General features: G+C 42.2%; 1 protein-coding gene across 4 annotated transcripts in view; it reads left to right on the top strand.

The window, feature by feature from the left end:
• nrip1a (nuclear receptor interacting protein 1a) overlaps positions 1 to 14,570 on the top strand; it is a 52,737-nt gene that overhangs the window by 21,445 nt on the left and 16,722 nt on the right. Inside the window, exon 1 of one of the 4 annotated variants that reach the window (XM_072691563.1) lies at positions 13,588 to 13,676. The exons of the other annotated variants lie outside the window; for them this stretch is intronic. The gene's annotated coding sequence lies outside the window, so the exon portion shown is untranslated. Of the gene's footprint in view, positions 1 to 13,587; positions 13,677 to 14,570 lie in introns of those variants that run through there. 4 annotated transcript variants of the gene reach the window in all.

Below are 14,570 nucleotides of genomic sequence, written 5' to 3'. Positions count from 1 at the left end.
CAGCCAGCTTCCCCTTCAAATCTACCAACCCTACATGTTGTTTTAGTATGAAAATGGAAATATAGACAGCCGTATTTACAGACGCTGTTTAATTCATGTTTAATGACATTTTTACTGCATCAAAATAAAAATGGGGTCAATTTGAGACACCCTGTATCATATTGAATTGTGATTTTTCTGATAAAGCTACAAATGGAAATATAGACAGCCGTATTTACAGACGCTGTTTAATTTTTTCAATTATTACTGCATCAGAATAAAAATGGGGTCACTTCGAGACACCCTGTATCATATTGAATTGTGGTTATGGTTTAACCAGCCAGCTTCCCCTTCAAATCTACCTACCCTCCCTATTATCTTAGTAGCAGCTACGGTAAAGGCCTAGGGTTAACTTACTGAAACCTGTGTATTACTTTCCTTTATATTTCAGAAAGGGAACTTTCCCTGCCCCAGCATTCTGCCAGCTCTTATAAACTTAGCTGTTATGCCGCAGGCCGCACAGGCCAACCTTACAGGCCCAGTATTTTCAGATAAGATATCTGGCAACATGTTCTCGGCCATACCAGAATAGGATGATGAACAACACTGAATTCCGTCCCCTCCCTGAGGGCTCCCTGGAGGTTAAATGAGAAAGCACTGGGTGCGGACTAAAGCACACCCAAGTGCAGGACAAGAACAGCTGGGTGCAGGCATGGCCGCCGTCTGCTGGGTGTAGAGTTTCATCGGCCATGAGGGCCAGCTCCATTTCCTCGGAAGGGGGCCCGTGCCTCTGAGAAGCTGTCATCATTCACGTCATAAATGTTCTGTTTGCATCGAACGCCCTCTCCGAAAAAGCTCCCTGTCTTGGGTGTCACTCCACGAAGTGTTAATGTAATGCTATACACACCAATTTGTGTCGTGCCTACGGGTTTGGCTGCGCGTTCGATTGTGTAACGTGTCTGTGGACATAGATGGCATTGCAGCGGTCCAACTGTACCCTTATACGAGCACCTGAATGAGTATTATGTTTACTCTGCATTTAAAGGGACCGTATTCTATATTTCTCTCAGGTTCGACTGGAGTGCTGAAGTTTGTGTGGGTTTATGTATCAAAAGCAGTTGTAACCTGCTCAGTTTATTATTTATTTATCTTAGAAATAATCTGATTTATATTTACTGTTCTTGGTAGACTGGTATATGGAAATGACCTCCTTTCTGATTGGCTGACCCCTGTTTGGATTGTTGTCCTGGTTGAATTGTACCATGTAGCAATTCCCATTTCACTCCAGTATGAAACTACCATTCATTGAACGGGTGGGCATGTTCAAGTGTGTTCAGTGTTGTGACATCACACAAATGAAAAACTTTAATTTATGATCATATATCTTTAAGCACACACCTATACAAGTAAACAACAGAGTATAAAGTTTATTTTCTATTGAAAGAGACCATATTCTATATTTACCTTATATTGCTTCACTTGAGGTCCCCAGGACGACCACATGCTGAAGTTAGCCTGTCCCGATAATTATGTCCCCGAATTATCGTACAATATATGAAATATATATTCTCAGTAATTTTTGCTGCCCTTTATTGCACATTGTGTTTACTTAGTAAGTAAAGCCTATTAATGTGAGTAAACGTGTGTTTTTAATGTATTTATGCAAAATTTATTATTATATTTAAACTTTTTTATATTCTAATTCCAACGTCTAAATATTATTATTAATTAAAAGTATATTTCTTTTTGAAAGGGTGTAATTGCATTATTATGCTAGTATATTACCACTATATCTATATAAATGGTCTTAAAATTACAAAAATGTAATTAATTGTAAATAATTATATTTCGTCCCAAAAAAGAATGTTATCATTACAGACCTGCGCTTAAAGTTTGTGTGGGTTTATGAATACGTCCATTTAATCTAATGAATTAAACAGATTCTGTTGCTGTACTAGACCTTGCTGGACTGGTAAATGTAAATAACCTTCATTCTGATTGGCTGACCTCTGTTCGGGTTGTGCCTCATTGTAAAAGCAGTCCAGGCCAAAATAGGCCACGTTACATCTCTCCATTGATTCAATGGGTGGTAATATTCAAATGTGCTCATAGTTTACATCACAACCATGATGCATTCAAAACAGGCCACAAACGGATTATATTTACCGGGAGAGAATTAAATATGAGTCTTTATCAAACTCTTGATATTGACCCTTTAATCTTTTTTTTTTGTCATCTGAATCTGAATAGGGAGTCACCCCCCCCCCCCCCCCCCCCCCTTTCCTGTGCTGTACTGTGGGCTTGCCAGATAGGTGTTGAACTGAAGGTGCACAGCCTGGACGAACCGTCCCGTCACTAAACTGACAATCTGCTCACCCGCTGGAGAAAGGCAGGATGTTTGAGATATCCATCAGGGCGGCATGGAGGGCTTTTTTGTCTTGCAGATGCAGTTCAAGGGCGGCCGCAGGCGGCGCGACCCTCGCTGTGCTTCTGACGCCACTCAAGGTCACACTCGCTCACCCCCTGACATTCAGCCACCAGAGAGAGAGAAAGAGAGACGCAGAGTGTGTAATGTGTGTGTGTGTGTGCATGTGTGTGAGAGGGAATTTGAGTGCGTATGGGTGTCTGTGTGCTTCTGTTTTTCTGTGTGTGTGTGTGTGTGTGTGTGTGTGTGTGTGTGTGTGTGTGTGTGTGTGTGTGCGCATTTTCAAATGTCCTGACTTTGTAGGAAAACCAGAGGACAAACTGAGCTAACCTCACTGTCAGGATCAACAAAATTGCCCTGACTTTGGGAAGTTTTATTTTTTTCAAAGTTCTCGTAGTAGTTGTAGTTGTAGTTGTTGTTTTGGGCAAAACCAACTGTACTAAGTTTGAGGTCAGGATTAGGTTTAGTTTTAGAATATATAGACACATCCTTACATTGCAATTCCATATTAAATATAGATACAGTACAATTACATATAACATATACTTTTTCATACACTTATTCGTAATACAATTACATATACTTATTTATAGTTCAATTACATATTCATTCAAATTCCTACAGTATAAATCCATATTACATATATTTACATACACATATTTACATATACATATTTAAAATATAGATACAGTACAGTTACATATTACATATACTTATGTATATACTTATACATATTAATGCAAATACTTACAGTATAATATTATATATACACCCTTACATTATAATTGCAAATTCAATATAGAAACAGTGCTTTTACATGTTTTACATTATTTATAATACAATTACATATACTTATTGATAGTTCAATTACATATTAATACAAATACCTACAGTATAATTACATATAAGTGCATATAGACACACCCTTACATTACAATGACATATTAAATATAGACACAGTTTAATTACATATTACATTACATATAGATACTTGCAGTACCGAACCGGTATGTGAGTCACAGTTCAGTGCACACAGTTGCACAGAGACTTGCATGGTACTCGCTATCAGGGTAAATACGGTAATTGTACAAGCGAGAATACCCGGAAAGCCTTAGATGCAAACCATTGGATTTGCATGGTATTGTGGGAACTGTCGTGATTAAGGAGTATTGCTATGGTTACTGTAGTCCTCTTCCTTCTTTATCTAACTGAAATTCTGTCTTTTCAACTCGTGGATCAGACGAGGACGTGTGTGTGTGTGTGTGTGTGTGTGTGTGTGAAAACACATTGAACATGCTACGTTTACACTTCACTGCTTAGTGAAGACACTACAAGCTATATTAACTACCCCAAGGGGGCGCTGTACAGCGCTAGATGGAATAAGCTGCAACCTGCACAACTGTTCGTTTAAACGGAAGTTAAATAATTTTTTAGGGTTTATTTATTTATTAATTAATGTATTTTTTGCTGTTTCTCCCAGTGTACAAACCTCTTATGAAACCGTGAGGTTCAAACTGCAGTGTGAACAGAATGGTCACTTTTGTGAACCATTACACTCCTACTGCGTACAGTTACATATTATTACATATAGATACTTATGGTACAATTATACATTAATACATGCTGAAACTTAGCACAATTATATTACGTATATTATATTATATTGTGTAGATATTTACAGCATATTTATATATTACTACTGTAAACAGATTCTATTCTAAGTCTAAGTTTTTGGACTGTTTGTATTGGTCAGTCATCGCAACATTAAGGACAGCTGATGCTTTTAAAGTATATTCTGTATTTGTTTTACAAGAATATTTCAAAACAATGTTTGGGCATATCTGTATTACATGAGTGCTAGGGATGAAACTTTTAGGGATGTAAATTGTGTCTCAGCGTATTATGTTGTTGTGTTGTAGCCTGGCCATTAGATTGAAACACTGTATGAAACCACAGTGAGGAATAACTTTTCTTCTAAATACTTGTTATAATAATAGTTGATTATTTGTTTGTGCATTTGTTAGGGACAGCACACATTCATCAACATTAAGAAAATGTGCCGGTGGTAGCCATCTGGCTAATTTGCAAATATAGTTCCCGAGGCCAGAGAATGAACAGAAGCAAACCTCCTCCCCCCAAAAAAAACCAAAACAAACAAATAAACAAATTAAATTATGAACTTTGTGAATCATTACATCTCTAATAAGTGCTTACATTTACCTCTGTGGGGTTTGCCAGATGCTCTGGAGCATCCCGAGCTGCTTATCTTTCTATCTAAGTTACACAGGTTAGTGAATGCAGCGTTCGGAGTTTGGGCCTGTGACTCTTATTGGGGTACTGTGGTCCACTATACTCCACTATGCTCTACCAACCACGGTGTGTGTGTGTGTGTGTGTGCATGTAAAATACATATGTGGTATTCGGTATGTATGAGCTTATCTATGATCCTGACGTTATATAAAAGCAAGTGTGTATATGATGTGTATGATGTGTGTGTGTGTGTGTGTGTGTGTGTGTGTGTTAGTGAGAGGCAGATAGAAAGTGAAGGGAGGGAGGATGGGGTTTCTGTAAAAGTCATCTCTCCCTGTGCGCCTGTGTGCACTGGGCAAACAGAGTTCACTGTGCGCTGACTGAGCGCTGCCAGGGCCTCATTTGCTCAGCCGCTTTCCCTCATCTCTCCCATTTGCAGACAACCTGAGACATGCTGTTCCCTGGCTGCTTCTCCACAGGCCTGTGTTCATGTGGTGTTGTGCTGAACTCGTACCCTCTAGTTAACACTCATGCTAACATGCTTTTAGAAGTCTATCGTCTTCAGTTTCTGCTTGAAGGAGGGGTTATTTGGTGGGGGGGTTGTTAACTCCTTAAACAACAAGCTACTTTTTTCATATTCCTTTTTTTATCAGGCAATTAAATGTTTAATTACACCGTGCTCTGTGTCAGCAGGTTAAATTCTGTACTTTTGACTTTTCTGACTTTACATCTGACTTTATCATTGTAATCCTGAGAGTCTGCCCATTCAGTCGATGTATGATTATGCTTAATTTGGATGAAAATGGCTTTATGAACAATATGAATATGCATACTGTTTTATTTTATTTTTCATAAAAGCTTTCCGGGCAGGGTAGTTTGTGTATGCTTTAATATGGTACCTTTATTTGGTTTTCAATGTCAGGAAATGACAAAAATATCAGGGAAAGTCTGAAGATACTTCTGTTCAAAGCACATTGTTCCAGATCTTTGTCTAGGTGTCCTCTGGCACACTTTAATCTTACAGTATAATGACCTACGCCATAGAGATACAGTATAATCATGAATGGAATAGTATGTATACAAGAAGAACGACGATAGATGCTGTACTTTGACATCAGCTGTGGCAACAACAGTTACCAAAGTCCCACAATAGCATTTTAGGATTGTTGGAGGCTTCTTTGCGCATCTTCAGGTCTGCTCTTGGGCTGAACTTTCTAGGACAGCCTGATCTGACCATGTTGGGTTGTTGTTTCACGAGTAATTGATTTAGTGGACAGTGGAGCGGCTGATTTCTAATAGTTCTGAGATCTGTTTAAACCTCTTGTCAGACTCATCTGTGTCTACAACCTTCTTTCTGAAGGCCTCAGAGAGCTCTCTGGATCTGGTCATGGTGATCTTCTTCACCACTCACTTTAACTTCAATCAAGAGCAGACCAGACTAAACGTCTGAGGTTTAAATAAGACTCCAGACTCCTTCAGAATAATCCTCTCCAACCATGTTCTGATCATCTGCAGCTGATGTTCTGCTCCTCTTTCTAATTCTAGACTTTTTAAGTAGTAATGAATGTGGGGGTATATACTATAAAATAAATACCCTCATGTAGGCTGAACACAGCAGCAAGTGGTCCTCCAACACGCTGTTGAGAGCTCTTTGTATTTGCACACAGTTCCAGGTGACAGACAAAGAGAGCAGGAGTGATAGCAGTAGTGTAAACACTGCTTAAAGAGACAGGCCCCCTTCAGAAGTTTGCTGACTCGTTTAGCCTTGCAGGTCGTGCCGTTTTCCCCCTATTAACTTCTTAATCCCGCTTCATTTCCGCTAATTAGCGCTGGTAAGAGTGAGCAGTGCCACCACTGACAGGCCGCGCCCTGCCCATCCGTCTGTGTCAGGAGCTGCGTTACCTCTCCGGAGCTGCGTTCATTACTTTTGTCTTTTTCAAGTCCTTCAAAAGTGCTTATTATTATTTAAGTCAAAGCAAGGGAAAGTGTGTAGTCAGCTGTTCTCGGATCGCGGTACGCATAGCATTCCAGGAGCACGGGAGGGACAGGCAATAGGATCTGGCCCATGTGTGGGTGAGGCTCAGCACTCAACGCTACTCAACACTAGGCTACTGTTAGGTCGACTATGCTAATATGACTATCTGACTCATATACAGTGTTATAGAGGTGAAGTTTAGCCCTCTATTAACCTCTTTGACCTTGCAGGCTCTGATGTGGGCGCACACTTCAGTTCTTCACTCTCACAACTACATAACATGCATATTAGTTTCATAATAGTTGAATAATTGATGGTAGTTGCTGAATAATAAGCACTGGGATTAATAACTGGATGATAAGGTCAGGGATTGAGGGGATGGAAAGGACCATATTGGTGGAGCTGGCTGATGTTTTACAGTGTGATATATTTAAATATAGGGCTGTAACAATGCATCGAACAGTGCATGATACTGTAAAGTGAGAGAATATCAGTATGGCGTAGTATGTCAATTAAATTTTTAATTAATCATTTATATACAAAAATTGTATGTGTATAATGCTGTGATTTGTATGCCATTCTTATTACATTTTTTCCTAAAATATGTTTTTTTTAGTTTTTTTTTTTATCACAATATATCGCCTTGCTTACATTTCCATTACATTTCCATTTAAGGCATTTAGCAGACACTCTTCTCCAGAGTGACTTACAAAAGTGCTTCACTGTTTACTCAGAAAACACCCCTAGCTAGTTCGTACAGGCTAGGATCCAAAGATACCATTTAAGCCTACATACAACACAAAAGACAACATGGAGACTATAATACTCAACACCTCGACAGGTGGGTCTTCAGTCTGTGTTTGAAGACAGCGAGCGACTCTGCCGTTCGGAGACCTAGGGGACGTTCGTTCCACCACTTCGGTGTAGGACATTCTGTGTCCTAGATGTCAGAGATGACCCTTCATTTAATCAATTTCCCAACAAAATGGCCATAAAGAAGTATTATTATTAAGGCTCTGCCACTATGTCCAGAGAATCGCTGGTTCGAGTCCCGGGTCATTCTGCCTGCCATCAGCAGCCAGAGCCCGAGTGAGCACAATTGGCCTTGCTCTAGATGGCTGTCTCTTTCTCACACTTCAGTAAGTGTGATTCTTCTGTAATTACACGTGTCAGGAGGCATGTGCCACTCCTCACCCTCTCAGCTTTAAGAGCATTACTTGTATAACTGGCTGTTTAAAATTGGGCAGATAAATACTGAACTTTGACTGAACTTTGGTGGTACAGAAGATCTCCCTGTAGATTTGTGCAGAAACACTGAAAGTGAGTCTCCGGAGAGGAACAGAAGCTGTAGTGAAGGTGAAGGTAGACTCACTCAATACTGAAACATGTGATATTAGTTTTTGAGGCTTCTGTGAAATACTTAATTGTGTAAATAAATGAAGGGTGGTCTTTGACGTGGGCTAATGCAACCCTTAAAAAGCCTATAGACAGCCGGCGGGCCGAAAGTGTTGTTATAAACATCTATTACAAAAGAATAGCCCCACCAGTTTGTACAGAAGTCCCTGTAGTTACTGAGTAATACACTTTAGTGTGCGTTAACATTGACATTGAATGTAACATATATTTTTAAAAGAAGTTTTGTCACACCATCCTGCCCTATAAACAGGACTAGTCAGATGTGTTGAATGTGGTATGGCCTATATTTGCTGTAGCCTAGATGGGCTTCCGCACTGGTCAGCTTGTGGAACCTCAACGCTTTTAGGCCACTCGTACACCTCGCTTGTCTGGTTTCATGTTTGTTCAGTGGTGATCCCTTTTGTGTGAGTGTGAATGTGTCTGCCGATGTGTGTGTAGTGTAGTGTAGTGGTTCACATCCTATCTGTTTATGCCCTGTTCTGAAGTTGTCAGGTTAAAAATAGGCTCCGGCGTTCTCTCATCGTACGATCTATTTGCTGCTATGGGCTAGAATCTGGAAGCCGTTCACGGAGAGGGAGAGGGGGAGGGGGGGTGCAGGCCTACCCCTCCAGCTTCTCATGTGGAGACAGGCGTTATCTTTGTACACACCACTGCTATGACAAGCATTTCTGTGATTCTGCAGGAAAACGAGTCGTTTGAAAGGGAATCGGCTTTTAAATTTAGCAGACGTGTGGACGGGTGTGTTTTATTATTCATGACACCTCTCCAGCTGAAGAAAAAGGAGAGGAACACACAAAGCCCCATTGTCAACACATTTATTTTGAGCTTCGCCATCCCAGTCGGAACCTTCTGCTTTTTGACCGAGCCTAAGCCCTGTGGCACAGCAAGTGTCGGTAGCCCCCGATGAATTAGATTGTTAAAGTTTCATGTCTGCAGGGATATTTGCTGTGGCACACAAAAAAAGCTGTGAAACAGTAGATGCAGATCATCGTCCTGGAGATCACCTAGCATGTTTTAACAAGTAGATCATATTTTTTCCTCTGCCTAAACCTCTTGGTTGTACATGGACAGTGGACATGATTAGACTGGACCTTATCCGGTGCCATTTTTTTGCTTCTCCATCTCAACTGAGTTGCCAGTTAACTCACCCGTTCGTAGCTCCCCCTAGCACCAGCAATCCGCCCGACCCACCAGTGCAACATCACCAGGCAGGAGGAAAGCTCCGTGTCCTCAGCCCCACCATGCCAGCCAACAACATCGCTTAAGAGAGCACGGCCTATTGTGCTCTCTCCGACTCTGGCTGCTGATGGCAAAGCAGCGTGACTCAGGACTCGATCTTGCAATCCCTAGGTGGTACCCATAGTGGTAGCGCAATAGCCCTCTCCTATCCCTCATATCACATTGGGGAGGCCTTCGTATTCCCAGACTGCTAACCACAGAAGGTTGTGGGGTTGACAGGATTCTGTCTCTTCTGACTCTCTGACTCTTGACAAGCAGGCAGTTAGACAGTTGTGCCACCCCAAAGCTGTGAAGCCATGTAAATATCTGTGTCCAAGGTAAATTTACTCTGACTGTGTCTGGGCTCTGGAGTGGCCCTGTGGTCTAACTGCTGCTCATCAAGTGTGAGGAGATTGTAAGTTCAAATCCCGGTACTCAGCGCTCTACAGATAGGAATAACAGTGAACAAACTGAGGGGGAGGAGCCACAGACTAAGCAATTTCAAGTGCAGCTCATTTACCAATGTTTCTGAGTTGAGAAAAATGTGAGATGGGAGAGGTTTCTACTAAACTAAGTTGAGTCAACTCGAAAAAAGCGCTCTGTTGGCCAAGTGGGCCTGTCTATAAATGTTTTACAGTGTATACAAAATAGAGAATTCAGCAGAGAGTGCCTGTCGTGTGCTTTGTGCCAGCTCCACACGCTACCTATTTGGAAGTTATCAGGCAAATGCGCTTGTTGTCTTTGATTTGGAATTAAAGTAGTAGTTTCAATTTAAGTCTTGCCATGCCTTATCTAACCCGCCTTCGGCCTCGTTCCGTCAGAGCCCGGTCACATCCTTGAAAACTCTCTCTGTTCTTCTGGGCTCCCGATTTTGGCTCTGATGACTGACTAGGCTCGACTGTCTTATTAACTTCTCTCCCATCTAGGGAAAAGGCAGGGGACCCAGGCTCTCTCTTCCTTTTAATGTGCTGGCTTTTCTTCAATCATTTAATTAAGAATGGGGAGATTATTCAGCCCAGAGTCAGCTCGCTCTCCCTTCCAGGGCCTCATTTATCTCTGATTAAACTTGTAATATTCAGTAACTGTACTTGCCTGCTCTTTTCCGGGGCATGGGAAGAAACGGGAGAGATTGTGACAGCAAAAAAAAAAAAATGGGTGGGGGGAGAAGAACCTGAGGGCTGCATGAGCACCATGGAAAAGTACAGGGGAAGGTGAACGTGTTTCTTCTGAGAACTCCTGTCCTTGCTGCATTGTCAGCTCTTTTTGGAGCTGCACATCTGCGACTGACATGTTTGGTGGTTCTAGTCCTGGCCTATATATCGCTGCTGTCCAATAAAAAAACCCTGTAAACTCACCATGTTGGAGATATATGTTTGGACAGTGACAATATTATATATATATATATTAACTGTACTGGTATACTGGTAAGAGTGTCACATAGCAGTTGATATTTAGTTCATTGGAATTCATAGATGCAAAAGGACAAAGGTAACTGCTGGGTTAGTAATGGGCTTGTTGGGTTGAGCCTTTGGATGACACATTTAGCCGAAGTGGCTTACCTTTCAATCATTAATCATATAACACAGGTAGTAGGAGAAAGTAGAGCTCAGGAGGCTTGCTCAAGGACTATTATCTATGTAGTGTGATCTGCTCACCAAGTCTGGGGAATTGAACGTTGAACATACATTTGATTTCAGAAGAAACAATGAATGAACAGGTGTCCCAATACTTTTGTCCACATATTTTAAGAAATTATGTTTTGCAATGTTTTCTCACTCACTGCCATGCACTAAATCCAATACCTTGGGTACACTGTGATGTATTTTACCACATGTTGGGTAACAACACCACCTTCCTTAAGGCAGACTAGGCTATGCATGGCAGTGAGTGAGAAAACATTGCAAAACATAATTTCTTAAAATATGTGGACAAAAGTATTGGGACACCTGTTCTTTTTGTTTTTGTTTTGTTCTTTTTTATTGGAGTGACTGTCTCGACTGTCCAGGGAAGAAGGCTTTCTACTAGATACTGGACGAGTATTGCTGTGAGGATTTGCTTAAATTCACAGCGGCGTTAGAGAGGTCAGGATGTTGGAAGAGCACCGTCCCATCTCATCCCCAACTCCACAACTCCTCCAAAAAATCTTTAGATGGAGCACCAACCATCATTCCAGAGAACACCATTTCACTGCTCCACAGCTCAATGCCCCTTTAGCCCACTCCTGGCAATAAGGCAGCATGGTGCCAATACGTTCATATTCAGCTGCTCCAGAGAGTCCAGCTCTATTGGCTGTTCTTCTCTATAGGGGGGACTAGACAAGCGGTTTTGTGTGCATTTGCAGAGCTCCAGACCCGTCGCTTAACACATCCACATATGATCGACTGGAACAGAGCCACATGCATGGCCGACAAATATATGGGGATGTATTTCCGGCATGACACTGGTACCATTCGAGGTGCTAAATAAGTGGAGCCAGGTTCCTCAGCTGAGCGTGACACTGGCTGTAAACAGAGAGTTATTCTATTATAAGCCAGATAAAGAAGGAGTGAACTTGGCCACCTCACTCTCTCCCTGCCTTTTTGGGAGGGAACAATTAACCCCTTTTAAGGGCCTGTTTGTGGGCATATATACTGCAGTTCCTCACTCTGCATACATTAGTTGTAGTGCAGGGTGGTGCTGATAAAATGCAGTATCATTAGATGTAATATTGAGTAGGTCCCTTCTTGGTCCACCACTGCAGATCTGACCACTTGAGGCATGGACTCAAGTTCTCTGAAGGAATCTGGCACAAAGATGTTAGCAGCAGATACTTTAAGACCTGTAAGTTGTGAGGTGGAGCCTTCATGCACCACTGCGATGCCTTACTAGATGACCGGAGCTCGGCGCTTCTAGGTATAAGTAGGTCACACCTGCATGGCAGGTATCAGGATATGATAGTTTTGCCAGATTGCCCAACCCCTGATTAACACCATGGGTAAGCAGTAGGCAGCATCCCAAGCGTTGTCGAACCTTAAATAAAACAAATTATTGAGAAGCTGTAGTTAAACAGCTGTTGTGTCACGGCTTGTCTCTAGTGTTTACTCAGCTGTTTCAGCACTGTGAATTCTTGGATTCTGCCCAGTCTGTCATGGCAGCATATGTTATCTTCCATGACATGTTTATGGTGTTTATGTCAGTGTTATGTATCAGACGTTATTTTTAAGTTGTGTAGGTATCATGCAGCCTTATGGACACTGCACTTCAGTGACATAGCTAGTTTTATATTTTATATGTTATATTATATTATAGTGTAAGTGTCAGACAGATCAACACACCCAGCAGGTTCTATGTGTATATATACCAACACTGAAAATCAGTATTCGGGTGTGACTGCAAGTTAGGACTCCCCCTATGACATGGGGAAGGCCTTTCTATTCCCAGACTCCTGAGTGTGGGCTGTGATGTTGATGGGATTTGAACTTTTAGGTCTCTTGTCTCTTCACAAGTAAGCAGTTAGACAGTTGTGCCACCCTAGAGCTCTCTAGCTCTATGTACATATCGGTCAACATCAAGGTGGGGCTATAACATGGGCAGGGGAGGCCTTTCTGTTCCCAGACTCCTTATCAGACTCCTGACTATGGATTGAACTTCAGTATCAAGGTGGGACTGCAGGGCAGGACTCCCCATATCACATGGGCGGGGGAAATCTTTGTATTTCCAGACTCCTGACCGTGGAGTAAGTTCACAAGTAAGCAGTTCACAAGTAAGCAGCTCTGTAGCTCTGTGTACATATATGCCAATACTAAGGTCTCTCTAAAGCTGTATGTACATATCGTCAGTATCAAGGTGGGACTGCAAGGCAGGACTCCCCGTATCACATCACCTGTCTCTCAACAATCAAATAGTTCACATTTGGGGCGGGGGAGAGCTTTCTATTCCCAGACTCCTGACTAGGGATTGAACTTGATCTCCTTTCTCACAGCAAGCAAGCAGTTAGACAGTTGTGCCACTCTATAGCTCTTAGGCCATTTACATATCTGCCAATATCAAGCTGTACCACCTGAACCAGTATACCAGTATTGACTAAATATATCACTCAGCACTGATAGAGTTTAGTAGACACTGAATTATGCATAGTAGTAACTGGATAGTAAGCCTCAAGATTGACACCTGAACGATAAGAATAGGGTCCAAGGGGTTAACATATCCCTGTAATTGGCACCCACAGCTGCTTGTCCTTTCAGCAGACAGGAGGGGATGTTTTTTCCCTCCCTCTCTCTCTTTCTCTCTCCCACTCTCGCTTGCTCTCTTTCTCTTTCTGCAGCCCCCGCTTTGTGTGACAGCTGCCTAATTGGGCATTCTCCCCTCGTAGCGAGGCTGCCTCCTCCGGCCCCGGCTGCCGACGAATGGCAGCGGATTACAGATGAGGACACGGTGACCCATTCGACCTTCTCCCAGCAAGGCGGGGGTGGTGTGTGTGGGGGGGGGGTGTAGGGGGGAGGAGGGGCTCTGACTTGGTCTGGGTGTGGGGTGGGGTGAGTTGGGGGGGCAGACGCAGTGCCTCGGGTCACTGGAGGATGAGGTCGTGAGAAGGTGGACGATTTGCCAGGTGGCCAATGACAGAGTGTCACATGACAGTAGCCTGATGTCAGTATGTCAAGGACAAAGATAGTGGCAACACACACACACACACACTCACACACCATTACACACACACATTTGTGCTCATATAAATGTGCTTTTGCCCCAGCAGCTCCCTCTCGTCTCGCTCTGCGGTCTAAAAGCAGTGAAAGGGGAGGCAGTGAATTCCTATGAGTGCTTTAGTTTGTTCATTTGTTGTTTTTTCCCCCTCTCTCTCTCTCATTTTCCCTCGCCCTTCTCTCATTTGCATGTCTTTTTTTTTCTCTCTCTCTCCCTGTCAGTCTCCCTTTTCCTCGCTCACCCTCCCACTGTGTAGGAAACAGCATCAGGGAGGTCGAATCCTTCTGTTTGAGAGTGATAATGATGCTCGTTATGTACTGAGTAACCCTTTAATGCTCTCGGTGGTGTTATTGACAGAAATGGGGCACCTCCTGTCAAACCAGACAGCCTTTTTGTTGTGAATACGAGGCATGATCTGGGTCTCCGTACATTGTATTTACTTAGGTTGCACAAGTATGCATGTATTTTGTGGGCTAATGTATATATATATGGATAATATGGTCATTACTGATGCCAGTAACTGAAATTATGGGTTTTTCTGGCTTTCAAGACAATATTATTTCAGGTCAAGTCAAATTTTAATAGTAAAAGGCAGAAAAAAATAAAAAGAAATAACAAAAAAAAAAA

The sequence above is a fragment of the Salminus brasiliensis genome, chromosome 11, assembly GCF_030463535.1.
Source record: "Salminus brasiliensis chromosome 11, fSalBra1.hap2, whole genome shotgun sequence".
In the NCBI taxonomy this organism is placed as follows: Eukaryota; Metazoa; Chordata; class Actinopteri; order Characiformes; family Bryconidae; genus Salminus; species Salminus brasiliensis.
The sequence above is the reverse complement of the archived record's forward strand: the minus strand, read 5'-3'. Positions and strand labels throughout refer to the sequence as shown.